The sequence below is a fragment of the Schistocerca piceifrons genome, chromosome 6 (assembly GCF_021461385.2).
Source record: "Schistocerca piceifrons isolate TAMUIC-IGC-003096 chromosome 6, iqSchPice1.1, whole genome shotgun sequence".
In the NCBI taxonomy this organism is placed as follows: Eukaryota; Metazoa; Arthropoda; class Insecta; order Orthoptera; family Acrididae; genus Schistocerca; species Schistocerca piceifrons.
Window position 1 is genome coordinate 585,484,426 of NC_060143.1, and position 14,985 is coordinate 585,499,410.

At 45.5% G+C, this 14,985-nt stretch overlaps 1 protein-coding gene and 1 pseudogene across 1 annotated transcript in view; both read right to left on the reverse strand.

Moving 5' to 3' along the window:
• Positions 1 to 14,985, reverse strand: part of LOC124802781 (Down syndrome cell adhesion molecule-like protein Dscam2) — an 866,453-nt gene that overhangs the window by 805,851 nt on the left and 45,617 nt on the right. The gene's annotated exons all lie outside the window — the stretch shown is intronic.
• Positions 14,333 to 14,450, reverse strand: LOC124803524 (annotated as a pseudogene).

Genomic DNA, 14,985 nt, shown 5'->3' on the forward strand with positions numbered 1-14,985 from the left:
TGGCACCGATCTGTCTGCACTCAGAAACACTCGTCACTGGTATCGCCCGTTTCAAGAGACGGGATGCCTGTGCGAACGTAAGAGCGCAAGTCGAACTCGCACTTCTGTTGGCATGGTGAAAAGAATTTGGCAAACGTTTGAGCTGAGTCCACTCGCCGCGCAAGCGGAGAACCGGCAGTGCCTCATACGCCTGTATGACGAGTGATAAGGCCCGTCTGGCCTGTAAACAACACACACTACAATTAGTGCAAGCCCGTCGGGTTTGTGATAAAAAGAACGGGTTCACGTCAGCGGCGCTCTGCTAGAGGACATGGAAAACGATACATTTTTACCACAGTTAACTTTCAGCGCTAAAGCAACATTTCATGTTAGTGGTAAAACGACATAACGTGCGCATATGGGAACTGCAGAACGCTCGTCACATTATTAAGCGCGAAAGACACTCACCTAAAGTCAACGTTTCTCGTGAAAAAGTGTACGGTCCCTTCTCTTTAGAGGAAAACTCATTGACTGGAATGAGCTATCTTCAAATTCTGGCAGAACCAACATTTTCCACAACTTTGGGAGGACTCGGATGGCTTCATTTCCCAACAGGATGGAACCGTACCACACTGTCACAAAAACTTACGTCAGTTTCTCGACGACACTCTGCCTCGAAGTTGGATAGGGTGTACGGGACCGCGAGACACCGCCCTGCATTCTTGGCCTCCAAGATGGACAGACAATACCCCATCAGATCTCTTCTTGTGCGAGTATGTGAAGGACAGTGTGTTCATCTTGCCTTTACCTCGTGACATAGAGGAAGTGAATAACAGAATAACAGCCGCCATAACTACTGTAACAGCAGATACAAAGTGTAAAATTTATGACGAATTTAGCTATCGTCTAGATGTTGTTTGTGCTACTGCTGTTGCTGGTGGATACTTACAGCATTTGTAATAGCATAGTTAAAACTTAAATATTTTGTGAGTATTTTACAATTCACCTATGTCTGTAGTATGTTTTTATGAACAAATACGGAGTTTTGTAACCACATCATTCTTTTTGAAACATATTGTATTGATATCCTCCCAGAATCCTATTACTTCGCTCACACAACGTCGCCTGTTCAAACTATCGAAATTTTATGCCAGTTTGTTTGCGAGCCAATGAATCTAGTATTGTGCGATTGAACCTATGAAGTTCACGAAATGAAGTACTTCCTTATATTCTGCAAAGCAATACAAGACGCTGCAGAACTTTTCTATTCATTTACTGTGACCACACTAGTTCTCCTCCTATGGCGTGTGAAGGTCTGCACACTATAGCCTCATGCAACAGTAGTGTTTTGTAAGCAGGTCCCGCCACCCTTCCCTTTGTGACACACACACACACACACACACACACACACACACACATACGTAAGTGGGAATTGTCTTCAAATGGTACATAAAGCAGGCTGCAGTTACAACAGCTGAGCAACGGAAGGGAGGCACAGTTGAAGGAGCGAGGCGCACCTGTAGTCTGTCCCACACGTTATTCAAACTGTACACTGAGCCAGCAGCAGGAAAGGAAACTAAAGATAGATCCGGAGAAAGAATTAAAGTTCACAGGCACAGGGAGACGAAGCACACGAAAAAGGTAATGGCGAGTTTATGAGACAAACATAAGTTAAAGAACATCACTGGAGGGTAGTCGAATCAAGTCTGTTGACGATGAGGAGGAAATCGGTTACGAAGTGGAGTGCTGTGACTTGCAGCCCAGTCTGGGCAGCAAAAGAACTGGCTGTGTTAGAAGTAAAGTGGATGTAAAATCCCGATTGGCGATATCGAGAAAAACTTTCCTCAAAAAGACATATATGTCAACATGGATTATAAATTTAAATGTTGTGAATTCTCTCCGGTATGAATTTGTAGCCTTGTATGGAAGTGATACATGGACGAGAAATCGCACAGAAAGGCGAGCATGATAGAACCAGCAAACCTCAGTTTCTTCAAAGAATGGCTCAACTATGTATAAAAGCCGTTCAAACTTTATATTTTAAGTTCGTTGGAAGTCGCTAAGTGCTAAGGGCACACTGGATGGATACAGTATGGACAATTTGCTAGTTTCTCACCCAATTCTTTCCTGGACTATATGTCGTACAAAAGTTAAACTTTGCAGCAACATTCAGTGTTTTGTGTGTGTGTGTGTGTGTGGATACCGTGTAGAAAATGTCTTTCGCACAAAGTTAAAGAAGTAATGAATTAAGACGTCGTGGCTGATGCAGAAGTTTGAACATATGGACAGCGAAAGTACGGTAAGCGGTAAACTTTTCTCCTTTCACCATTTTGTGGGGGTAGTCAGAAGCGACGTGGTTGACAGCAGCAAAGATGAACAAGTGCTCATAGTTCTTAAGGTGTATATTTTAACAGCGACGTTTGCTGCACATATTTTTCTTGTTTTGGTGTGACGAACCTGTCCCCAAAGTTCGTAAAAGCATTTTCGAAACACCTAGTACATTTGCTAGTGAATACATGAAACCACCCATATCAGCACGTCATTTATGACATTCATTATCACGTTATGTTCACAATGTTCGCAGTTAATGAGGGTGTGCTTTAGACAACCGTGCTCGCAACTTGTTCGCGCTTATCCCCTGACGTGTTCACAAAATGGAACAAACTCGCTCCCGAGAGGGAAGAAAAAATGGCTCTGAGCACTATGGCACTTAACTTCTGAGGTCATCAGTCCCCTAGAACTTAGAACTACTTAAACCTAACTAACCTAAGGACATTACACACATCGATGTCCGCGGCAGGTTCCAGACTGTAGCGCCTAGAACCGCTCGGCCAGTCCGGCCGGCCGAGAGATAAGTTACAGAACATACTTGCATTAAAGCAACAAGAAATCCGCAGAATGTTTCAGAATCGCGAAGGTATATAATAAAAATAGTTGAGTACATCAGGACCCGAATCCATTCCTTTCGACTCGGTGTTAACTGCATACCTATGTCTACAACACAACGGTGAAATCGTACAACTGGCGACTTCCATCTTAACATTTCACTTCTTAGTACCTCCTGAACACTTTCACCGTCGATATGTGATTGAAATGATCGTATGGCATTGTTGGCCGAGAGACCCCATGCGGGGTTGTTCGGCCGCCGTATTGCAACTCCTTTATGGCTGACGCCACTTCGGCGACTTGCGAGTCAATGACTATGAAATGATGATGAAAGACACACAACTCTGTTTTTTGTAACCATTTATATGTATTTAAATATATTAATAACGATACATTAAAAAAAGACATTTTATTCTATTAACCTATTATATTCCTAGTGTTGGTTAATATTACTGTCATTTTATATGTTTTGGTTTTTATATTTTCCTTTTTCGTTTTTCTCTTATTATTGTTCCTTAAACGCTTTTACATGGCCATTTGTCGTCTTTTTTTTTGGGGGGGGGGGGGGGGTAGACATTGCAGGACAGGCAGAACAGTTTATATTTGGCATCGATGCATTGATTTTGAGTTTATGTTTCTGCATGTGATGCACATTGTGTATTATGGTTTGATCTCTTCCTCTAGTTTACACTGTTAAATGGGACAGTATGAGGGAAACGTCATCTTGATAGATGGAGCAGAAGTGGAAGAAACTTTTTTTACATATACTACAGAATATACCTAAATTGAAGGAGAGAGAAAATTTTGTCATATTACATAAGAGAAGCAGAAAGGAGAGTGTGAGTAAACAATAGAATTTTATGGGCACAAAGTAAAGGAAATATTTTTTTTTTTAAAAAAATATAATAATAATAATAATTAGTTGGCACTTTCCACTAAGTAATGCTTGTTTCCTAGTCAGTATAGTACAAATAATGGAAGAAAAGTTAATTAAAAAAAAACTGGTAGTACTACTGGGCATACTTTTGACACTGTTTTGGCTGCGAGCATGACAGACGTTTGGCGAGAAGCACCTTGTATCACTGATCTCTCACACTCAGTCATCTGGAGGCAGAGAAAATCCCTCACCCCGCCGGGAATCGAACCCGGAACCCCGTGCGCGGGAAGCGAGAACGCTACCGCAAGACCACGAACAGCGGACGATACGTGATTAACTGGCGTTGAATTGCAACAAATCGTACCGAGAGCCACGTGTTTGTGGCAGCGTACTTTCGTAGGACGTTAAGTGAATATTACGAAATCCAACACGGCCTCTTCAAAGTTGTTCATTCGCCGATTGTTGTAGAGTTCCGCGGTCGCAGCGAGTGTGGAAGAGCCGTCACCCAGTAAGCTCGGAGTGAGGGCGGCGGCAGCAGCAGCAGCAGCGCGCCGCTATTTGCGTCCGGCCGGTAAATAATTGGGAGCGGCCGGTAGCCGGTGGCGGGCGGCGGGTCGCGAGTCGATACCTGCCTGCCGCCGGCTGCGGGTCGATACGTGCGGCGTCGGCAGCCGCGCGGTGCGCGCCGCGCCTTTGTCGCCGCAGCACGCGCTGCCCTCTGTCATCTCCTCCTCCTCCTCCTCCTCCTCCTCCTCATCCTGCTTCGCAGAGCCTTCTTTCTCGCGACCCTCGTCTCCCGAGGGGCATGATGGCGCCTTAAGCAGCGGCGCGCAGCCGCACGGCACCGTTGTACTACCGGTCGTTTCGAGCCTTCCGCCGCCATCGGGACACTGTGCTGGCAGTGCCTGCCTTCCAGTTGCCCGGCGACGCAAGTCGTATCCTACTTTGCGTTCTCACCCACTCGCTTAACTAGACAGTTCACAGTTTCGATATCAAACGCGACGTTTCCACTCTTCCCGTCTCTCAAAAATCTTCTAGATTCGCCCGCATCTCGTGGTCGTGTGGTAGCGTTCTCGCTTCCCACGCCCGGGTACCCGGGTTCGATTCCCGGCGGGGTCAGGGATTTTCTCTGCCTCGTGATGGCTGGGTGTTGTGTGATGTCCTTAGGTTTAAGTAGTTCTAAGTTCTAGGGGACTGATGACCATAGATGTTAAGTCCCATAGTGCTCAGAGCCATTTTTCTTCTAGATTCAATTCCAGTTTGTTACCAGTAACGTAGGCTAAACATGTCACCAGCAGCCGCTAGCAATAGCGTAACGGCCAGGTAAGAGTTGGCTGAAAACATAGACTATGCGAAGACGCGGAGCATCACATGCGACGTCATTGGCTACTGATATACACGCAGGCACGAAAAGCGCACGCACTTTCAGTGGTCGATTTTGACCAGAAAGGTGCTCCTGCCAAACGACTTCGCCAAGTGCGTGCGCCCTTTGTGCCTGCGTGTTAATCGGCAGCCAACGACGAAAGCGAGTCTGTCTACGACGTCAATCATTCTATCAGGTGTAGAAGTATGAAACCGTGATTTGGTTGCAATAATTACACGTCTGTTGTTTGAAACTGATTACATTTTATTCAAAATGATCTCCACCACTATCTATAAACTTCTCCCACCTCTCCGGCAGGCTAGGAATGCCAGGCAAAAAAAACTTCTTCTTTTGAAGAGAACCAGTCAGCGTGCCATTTTCGTACATTGATGCAAGTAGATAATAATCGGACGGAGCCAAGTCTGGAGAAAAAGCCGCATGCCCTAGGCGCTACAGTCTGGAACCGCAAGACCGCTACGGTCGCAGGTTCGAATCCTGCGTCGGGCATGGATGTGTGTGATGTCCTTAGGTTAGTTAGGTTTAAGTAGTTCTAAGTTCTAGGGGACTGATGACCTTAGAAGTTAAGTCCCATAGTGCTCAGAGTCATTTGAACCATTTTTTGTTAATCCTTATTTTTTTTCTTTGTTTTCGTGACAGACTGCGAAGGTTGCACGACGGCCTGGCTGGAGAGATATCTCAAAGAAAAATCGTATTTACGTTTTACAGAGAAAAAGTCTACATTGTCGCTAAATAAGAACGTAAATACATAAAAATGTTTCATTGAAAAACTCAGAATTATTTGACGTGAAAAATACTTTTCCATATTACTAGGATCTTAGCAAGAAACCAGTATACAAAGGTTAAGTAAGAAAGCGTCATTTACTGCGTTCTATACTGCTTGATTTGTTTGCAAGTACATCACTCTCCAGGAAATAAATGTACATCTTTTGAAATGTTTGGACGAGATTCTTCTGCATCTACATCTACATCTACGTGATTACTGTGCTATTCACTATAAAGTGCCTGGCAAAGGGTTCAGTGAACCACCTTCAAGCTGTCTCTCTAACGTTCCACTCCCGAACTGCACACGGGATAAACGAGCACTCAAATTTTTCTGTGCGAGCCCTGATTTCTTTTATTTTATCGTGATGATCATTTCTCCCTACGTAGGTGGGTGTCAACAGAATGTTTTCGCAATCGGAGGAGAAAACTGGTGATTGAAATTTCATGAGAAGATCCCGTCACAACGAAAAACGTCTTTGTTTTAATGATTGCCACTCCAATTCACGTATCATGTCTGTGACACTATCTCCCGTATTTCGCGATGATACGAAACGAGCTGGCCTTCTTTGCACTTTTTCGATGTCATCCGTCAGTGCCACCTGATGCGGATCGCACACCGCGCAGCAATACTCCAAAATAGAGTGGAGAAGCGTGGTGTAAGCAGTCTCTTTAGTAGAGTGCAGAGAATTTACGACAAGACCATTTACAAGATCTTCCACTACGAATTTTGGTTTGGTCGTCAGTAAACTCTATGATGATTGTTTTCCCCAACATTTAGTTCCTATATATCGTTTTTTTCAAAAGAAGCATAGCCCCTAGTAACCTCGCTCTGAGCGTTCGGAAGTGTCAAAGAGCACAGCAAACAACTCTCACAATAAATGCAGTTTTGGAGCTGCCTGGTAAACGAAAATGACCACTCGAAACAGACGAGACTCACTACCGGCATAAAACGCCACTAGCGCTGCTCTACACTCACTTGTCTCGAGTAGACAATTCAGACAAGGAAGTCACTCGTGCAAAAGGGGATTTACAATTGATCGACAGTTATGTGACGCAGATAACTAACAAGGTCCTTCCTGAAAGTGCGGTGAAGCGGGCCCTGGAGAGAACTTTTTACGGAGGAGGAGAATTCCAAGAGCGCAGTCACGGACCGACACGCGTGGCAGGATGCCAAGGCGGTAAAGGGATGGATAGTGGGAAGGGGGAGGGGGGGGGGGAGTCACGGAGCGGTGCCGTAAATAGGCGGCGGGCGGCGACCGGCTGCTGGAAGACCGTGCCCCCGGTTCTCTTCCGAGGCACGGCGGTCGTTCAGAACGCTAGCTGCACAGGGTGGGTGTCGACAACGCACCACTACAGTGGTGGAGGGCAAGCTGAGGCCACAGGTCACTGTGATGCAGGTCACATCCTCAAACTGGTCTACGAAATCCAGCTAAGCTGCAGCGGATGCGTGCCGCTCACGTTTTCAATAGCCTCTCGCTCTCTGACGCCACAGGCTTGTCGTTAACTTTATTAATTTAAACTTTCCCGTAATGGTAACGACAGGGAAAAAAGGCTTTTTCAAACGTTACGCAAAAACTAACCACGTTTACAATTCGACCTAAACCTAAACCACAGTACGGAAGCAAGACGAACAAAACGATGTAATTGTTAATTCGATGCTGTTAAAATTAACAATATTTTGAGGTAAAATTTACACAAACGTCGATTTTACATTTTGAATGTGCAAGCGCAAAGGTCTGTAATATAGTATAACGATTTTAGCCGAAATATCGCTGAAGATCGTTTTTGTAGGCGATTTGAGGCTGTTCCCGGCTTGATGGGCGAAAAGCGTCCAGTATGAATTCCTTCGTCTCGACTTTACCCACTCCACTGTCGTATCTTCTAAAAATTTATGCCGTATACAGGGTGGTCCATTGATCGTGACCGGGCCAAATATCTCACGAAATAAGCGTCAAACGAAAAAACTACGCCGGCCGAAGTGGCCGCGCGGTTCTGGCGCTGCAGTCTGGAACCGCGAGACCGCTACGGTCGCAGGTTCGAATCCTGCCTCGGGCATGGATGTGTGTGATGTCCTTAGGCTAGTTAGGTTTAACTAGTTCTAAGTTCTAGGGGACTAATGACCTAAGCAGTTGAGTCCCATAGTGCTCAGAGCCATTTGAACCATTTTTGAAAAAACTACAAAGAACGAAACTTGTCTAGCTTGAAGGGGGAAACCAGATGGCGCTGTGGTTGGTCCGCTAGATGGCGCTGCCGTAGGTCAAACGGATATCAACTGCGTTTTTTAAAATAGGAACCCCAATTTTTATTACATATTCGTGTAGTACGTAAAGAAATATGAATGTTTTAGTTGGACCACTTTTTTTGCTTTGTGATTCCATTTTGGAAGCACAAAACTGAAGTTGGGCCACCTCGATTCTGTTCGTTCACAGTGATGTCGGCAAATCCTAAACAGGCAGCACCTCGGTCGTGCGCGCAGTCGTCGGTTGTTTGCAAGTCGTGGCTGCGAGCGGAACAGGTATGGATATCCGTCCCGATAGAAGTAAACACAACTAAGTACCCGATACTTTTGCTTCAATACCAAATACTGCTAGAAATCAATCATTCTTTCGAAGCTTAGTTGATATCCAAGGAGAACTAGTTGCAGTGAATCGATTTTACGTATGTTACAATACCGGAAATTATACCAATGATTAACTGTTTGTCAATAGACAGTAATACTATTACACCAGGCTCACCAGTTGTCACAGTATGCAACGACATTTTATTGAGAGAGCTGAAGAAACGATATGAGTTAGTTAAATTAATTGGACCCAGTTTTAAAAACCTGCATTTTCAAGGTCCCAGCAGCAGGTGGGCAAGCGTGTAGGCGAGCCATACGAAAACTCAAAAGTATGGTTTATGAGCAGCAAATCAGTCCTACCGAAAGGGGTCAAGTAACTGCTTCGTCTACTACAATACACGAATACGACTTTCGGAAACATCGTAAAAGCTAGCGCGTGCCTCGAACAAAAGTAACGCAGTATCTCTTTATAATATCTTTACAAAAAGCAACTCCTTTGCAGAATGTGAAGACATGAGACTCATTTTTCCATTTTTGAACAAATATACTCAACAATACCTTATCGTCGTTGCAACATCTGCCCCTACTGAGTGTTTATTTTCAAAAACTAGAACAACTGTCACTCAAAATAGGAGTAAATTCTCTCCTAAATATTTACAGTAGTTGCTCTTTTTGGGAAACCTTCCAAAGGCTGACCTTTTGTTTAAGTATTCTTGTTAACACAGGAATGAAAGTATTTAATATTTTTATTAGACTACATGAAATAAGCTACGAAGTAAAATACCTGCATACTTAGCATTGTATTATATTGTATTGTATCGTACGTTAGCCGGGGACCTAGAAACGACGGAGAGGCTCCGTCCCCGCCGCAGCCGCAGTGGTCCACAACCCCACAACGACCACCGCAGTCCACTTCACCCCTCCGCCGTCCCACACCGAACCCAGGGTAATTGTGCGGTTCGGCCCCCGGTGCCCCCTCCCATGGAACGTCTCACACCAGACGAGTGTAACGCCTATGTTTGGGTGGTAGAGTAACAATGACGTACGCGTACGTGGAGAACTTGTTTGCGCAGCAATCCCCGACATAGTGTAGCTGAGGCGGTATAAGGGTAACCACCCCGCATTCGCCGAGGCAGATGGAAAACCGCCTAAAAACAATCCACAGACTGGTCGGCTCACCGGACCTCGACACAAGTCCGCCGGGCGGATTCGTGCCAGGGACCAGGCGCTCCTTCCCGCTCCGGAGTGCCGTGCGTTAGACCGCTCGGCTAACCGGGAGGCATACTTAGTATTTCTTCATTTGCATAAAAAAATTAAAAAGGTATCGACACTTTAGGACTATGCATATGAGTAATGAAAGAGTATTGGAAAGGGTTGGTGAGTAGAAGATGTCTGCTGAAGGTTGTAAGAGAAAGGAAAAAGAACTGGTTGGGACATTCATTGAGAGGGGAGTGCTTGCTGATAGATGCTTTGGAAGGATTGGTTTGTGGGAGAACACTGAGAGGGAGAAGGAGATACAAGGTGATAGACGACATAAAGGGAAGAGGAAATTATGCAGACCTGAAGAGGATGGCAGAAGACCGGACAGCCTGGAGAACTACCGTGTGAAAACCTGCCTTTAGGCAGAACACTGATGATGACGATGATATGAATACTATCGCAGGGCGACCTGAGCAGCTATTGGGACTTTTGACGTTACCGGAAGAGCATCCGCCCCCATGTGAACAGTATCGCAGGACAACAATTTGAGCACCGGAAGCGCCCCCCGCCGCCCCTGCAGGCGACCGCGTGACGTGGCCCCTGCCCCCTGACCCCGTCCCTACCCTCGTTACTGGGCGACGTGAAAGAATACGGCACCTCCTGGTGCAACTCAATCGACCCCCTCCAATCGTGAGCGCCACGAGCCGGTGAACTTCGTAACTGCGTTTAAAAACAGACCTCAAACTCGACCCCACGGGGGGCTTCCGGGAGGAATAAATCTGCATTCGTCAACGGAAATAAGGCCCGTCTCCAGTTAACGTGGACAATTTCCGCTCGTCGCTTTCCTCTACAGCAGTCTTCGCTTCCCTCCAACTTTTTTTGTGAAACGATAACTGCGCAGTGCACGACCAGATGCACAGTCCGTATGTGGTAGCCTCGTGTGCGAGAGATAACACGCCACGTCACGACTGCAGTGAAAAAGGTTGTCTGGTAAATACATTAACTTTGGGACTCTTCAGAACTAGTCGTAAAAATTCAGGTTTAGCAACTGCAACAACTCTTTAGCATGGACATGGTGTATAAATATTCATTCTCACCAACTCCGGAATGAAGCTTAATTAGTACAGTATATGGGGGTAGGCACCGTCTGCTATTCGTACGTCAGAGAATATCGCAGACTGGTCATTCAGTCTAATAACGCGCGCACCCTGGCGACAGTGAGGGCAGAAAGTATGAGCAGAGCCAAGTGTGCCGTTGTTGTTGTTGTTGTTGTGGGTCTTCAGTCCTGAGACTGGTTTGATGCAGCTCTCCATGCTACTCTATCCTGTGCAAACGTCTTCATCTCCCAGCACCTACTGCAGCCTACATCCTTCTGAATCTGCTTATTCATCTCTTGGTCTCCCGCTACGGTTTTTTACCCTCCACACAGCAATCCAGTACTAAATTGGAGATCCCTTGATGCCTCAGAACATGTCCTACCAAATGATCCCTTCTTCTAGTCAAGTTCTGCACAAACTCCCTCTTCTTCCCAGTTCTATTCAATACCTCCTCATTAGTTATGTGATCTACCCATCTAATCTTCAGCATTCTTCTGTAGCGCCACATTTCGAAAGCTTCTATTCTCTTCTTGTCCAAACTATTATCGTTTCACTTCCATACATGGCTACACTCCATACAAATACTTTCAGAAACGACTTTCTGTCACTTAAATCTATACTCGATGTTAACAAATTTCTCTTCTACAGAAACGCTTTCCTTGCCACTGCCACTCTACATTTTATATCCTCTATACTTCGACCTTCATTAGTTATTTTGATCCCCAAATAGCAAAAACTCATTTACTACTTTAAAAAAGTGTCTCATTTCCTAATCTAATTCCCTCTGCATCAACCGGTTTTAATTCGACTACATTCCATTATCCTCGTTTTGCTTTAGTTGATGTTCATCTTATATCCTCCTTTCAAGACACGCTCCATTCCATTCAACTGCTCTTCCAGGTCCTTTGCTGTCTCTGACAGAATTACAATGTCATCGGCGAACCTCAAAGTTTTTATTTCTTCTCCATGGACTTTAATACCTGCTACGAATTTTTCTTTTGTTTCCTTCACTGCTTGCTCAATATACAGATTGAATAACATCGGGGATAGGCTACAACCCTGTCTCACCCTCTTCCCAAACAGTGCTTCTCTTTCGCGCCACTCGACTCGTACAACTGCCATCTTTTTTCTGTAAAAATTGTATATAGCCTTTCGCTCCCTGTGTTTCACCCCCTGCCACTTTCCGAATTTGAAAGAGAGTATTCCAGTCAACATTGTCAAAAGCTTTCTCTAAGTCTACAAATGCTAGAAACGTAGGTTTGCCTTTCCTTAATCTATCTTCTAAGATAAGTCGTAGGGTCAGTATGCCTCACTTGTTCCAACACTTCTACGGTATCCACACTGAGCCGGCCGTGGTGGCCGTGCGGTTCTAAGCGCTACAGTCTGGAACCGCGCGACCGCTACGGTCGCAGGTTCGAATCCTGCCTCGGGCATGGATGTGTGTGATGTCCTTAGGTTAGTTAGGTTTAAGTAGTTCTAAGTTCTAGGGGACTGATGACCACTGCAGTTGGATCCAATAGTGCTCAGAGCCATTTGAACCATTTTTGTATCCAAACTGATCTTCCCCGAGTCTCGCGTCACAACGTGTTTATTTCTCCGCGTGAGCTAGCTGCAGACACTTTACTAATTCAAGAACGTCGTGTAAGTCGTTTGTCGACTGGGATTGCCTATCTCACTGTCGTATTTTCTTCTATTCTTTCTCATACTAACATCAGTAAACACGTGCGTCCGTTATGGACGTATTGGAACACTTCAGCTGTAGAACCTGTCGGCAGTTTATAATGAATCAGCTGCAACGGGTTGCTTTTATAGGCATTAATTTTTCCACGGTGACACTTCAAGATGGCTGGTGATTCATATCGAGACGTCTACATTTATTCACGCGTCGAGAACGTTGTTTCTTTACTAAGACGTCGCAGATTTCTGCAACGGAGGTTTTTATGACAGCCATTGTAAAATTTCCTAACAATGGAAACTCCCCATCGAACCACACCATAGATTTAGTCGTAAAATGGTCCACTGGATAGTGTGCCGAAAACTGAACACACGTCAAGTATGAAAACAGGAAGAAAGTCTACTGAACTGAACAAAATAGAAACGGTGAGCGGCCGAAGTTGAAGGTGTCGGACTGCAAAGCGAGAGATCCGTCTTCAAACCTCCCCCATTCGACACTTTTCTTTCACAAAACTATGAACTTCCCGTCTGACGTGTCTGTTCTCCTTCTGTAGTCTCGGCAGTTGTCATAATATAAATTGGTTATAGAATATGAGTCACGTGGTAAGAGTACATTACCGCAGCAAGTAAGTATGACGAACAGTGAGAGCAGGCGGGATCCCGCATAGGCCTCTCACAGAAATGAAAACAACAAATAAACGGTAGCGAACTAAGTTATAACAAAGGAATTCGAGTCAAAACTGCTGGATTGGAACGGAAGAGTGAGAAGATGTGGTACTTGTGTAGAACAAATAGGATGTACGTACGTCTGCTGTTGCACACGGACGCTACACGACGACACAGACACAAATATGAAATCAGCGAACAGAGACGTCCATGGCACGACAGATTCTGCGAAAGATTTGAACACTGTTCTCACCCTTCGCAGTCCAATACCGTGACCACATAACCACGCCGCCGTGGCAATTGAAACATGCTCGATGTTACACGTGTTGAGCTTGTACGGTTCACTGTTTCTATTTTACTTCTTTTTTGAACTCATAAGTGCACACGCCAAAACTGTGACAACCTCTTCCATTGCATTGCGTTACTCTCCCGGAAAATATGCGAGCCCAGTATGGTTCAATTCTTGCCATGCCAAAACAGTAAATGTCGCTCTTAATGATACTTGTCGTATCATCACCGGGTCCCTGAAGCCTACTCCTCTGGATAAACTGCACAGCCTCGCGCGAACTGCAGCCCCCGATATCCGCCGAGTGGTAGCAGCAAAAAGTGAGAAGAAAAAATAAGAAACTTCTGAAGCTCACCTCCTATATGGCTATGAACAAGCAAACCCACGACCAAAATCCAGAAAGAGCTTCCTCAGATCTACCGAGGCTCTAGTTGGGGCACCACAGCAGTGTCGAATAGAACTATGGCGTAGAAGGCTTACCAGTGCCGTGGGATGGATTACGCCAAGCGAAAGAGTACCACCCGGCTACCATAGAGATCCCTCAACTGACTACACTCGAGTGTCACGAAATGAAAGAGCAATTTGAGTAAATGGGATTTGCTAGAGGAGCAACACAGACGACCTTCCACCTGCTCCAGTGTACCCATTGGCCAGCAACATGCACAACAGAAGACCTGCTAGATGCAACGCCAAATGCAAAAGAGGTCGCTAACTTCTGGGCGGCAAAAGTGTAAATAATTGTCTTGTAAATATATATACAATCACTCTGTCTTCAGGCCACAGTGGCCTACTGGGACCATCCGACCGCCGTGTCATCTTCAGTGGAGGATGCGGATAGGAGGGGCATGGGCTCAGCACAACGCTCTCCCGGTCGTAATGATGGTATTCTTGACCGAAGCCGCTACTATTCGGTCGAGTAGCTCCTCAATTGGCATCACGGGGCCGAGTGCACCCCGAAAAATGGCAACAGCGCATGGCGGCCTGGATGGTCACCCATCCAAGTGCCGACCACGCCCAACAGCGCTTAACTTCGGTGATCTCACGGGAACCGGTGTATCCACTGCGGCAGGGCCGTTGCCAAATATATATTGACACGACATTTAAATATTGTACATTATTTTATACATCGTAAATGCTTCTGACACGAATAAATAAAAATAAATACTTCTTTTTTTACAGTTCAGTACGACTTCTTCCTGTTTTGATGCTTGATCTACGTGCAGTTTTTGACGGAGTATCCACTACATCAGCTTACCACTAGATATGAGAGGGGGGGAGGGGGGTGCGGAGTTACCCTTGTAGGTAAATATACAACGTGTTCACGATGCGTGAATCAATATAAACACAAGATGTGGTGTACTGGCACCGCGTTTCGGAAAAGTGCTGCCATTCATGTTGCTGCGTTACTCCATAAAAATTAATGTCCCTGGCGCTGTAGTTTCGATTTTATGCGCTAGGAGCGCTGCTGACGCGTTAAGTGGCGAGGCGCGAGCTTAGCTAAGTATATTAACGAGGCTCAATGTAGTCAGAACATACGGACATTTGCGCCACACAGTTTGGTACTCGCAAAATCAGTCATCAAAACCTGTAGATGAACTACCTACGTACATAATT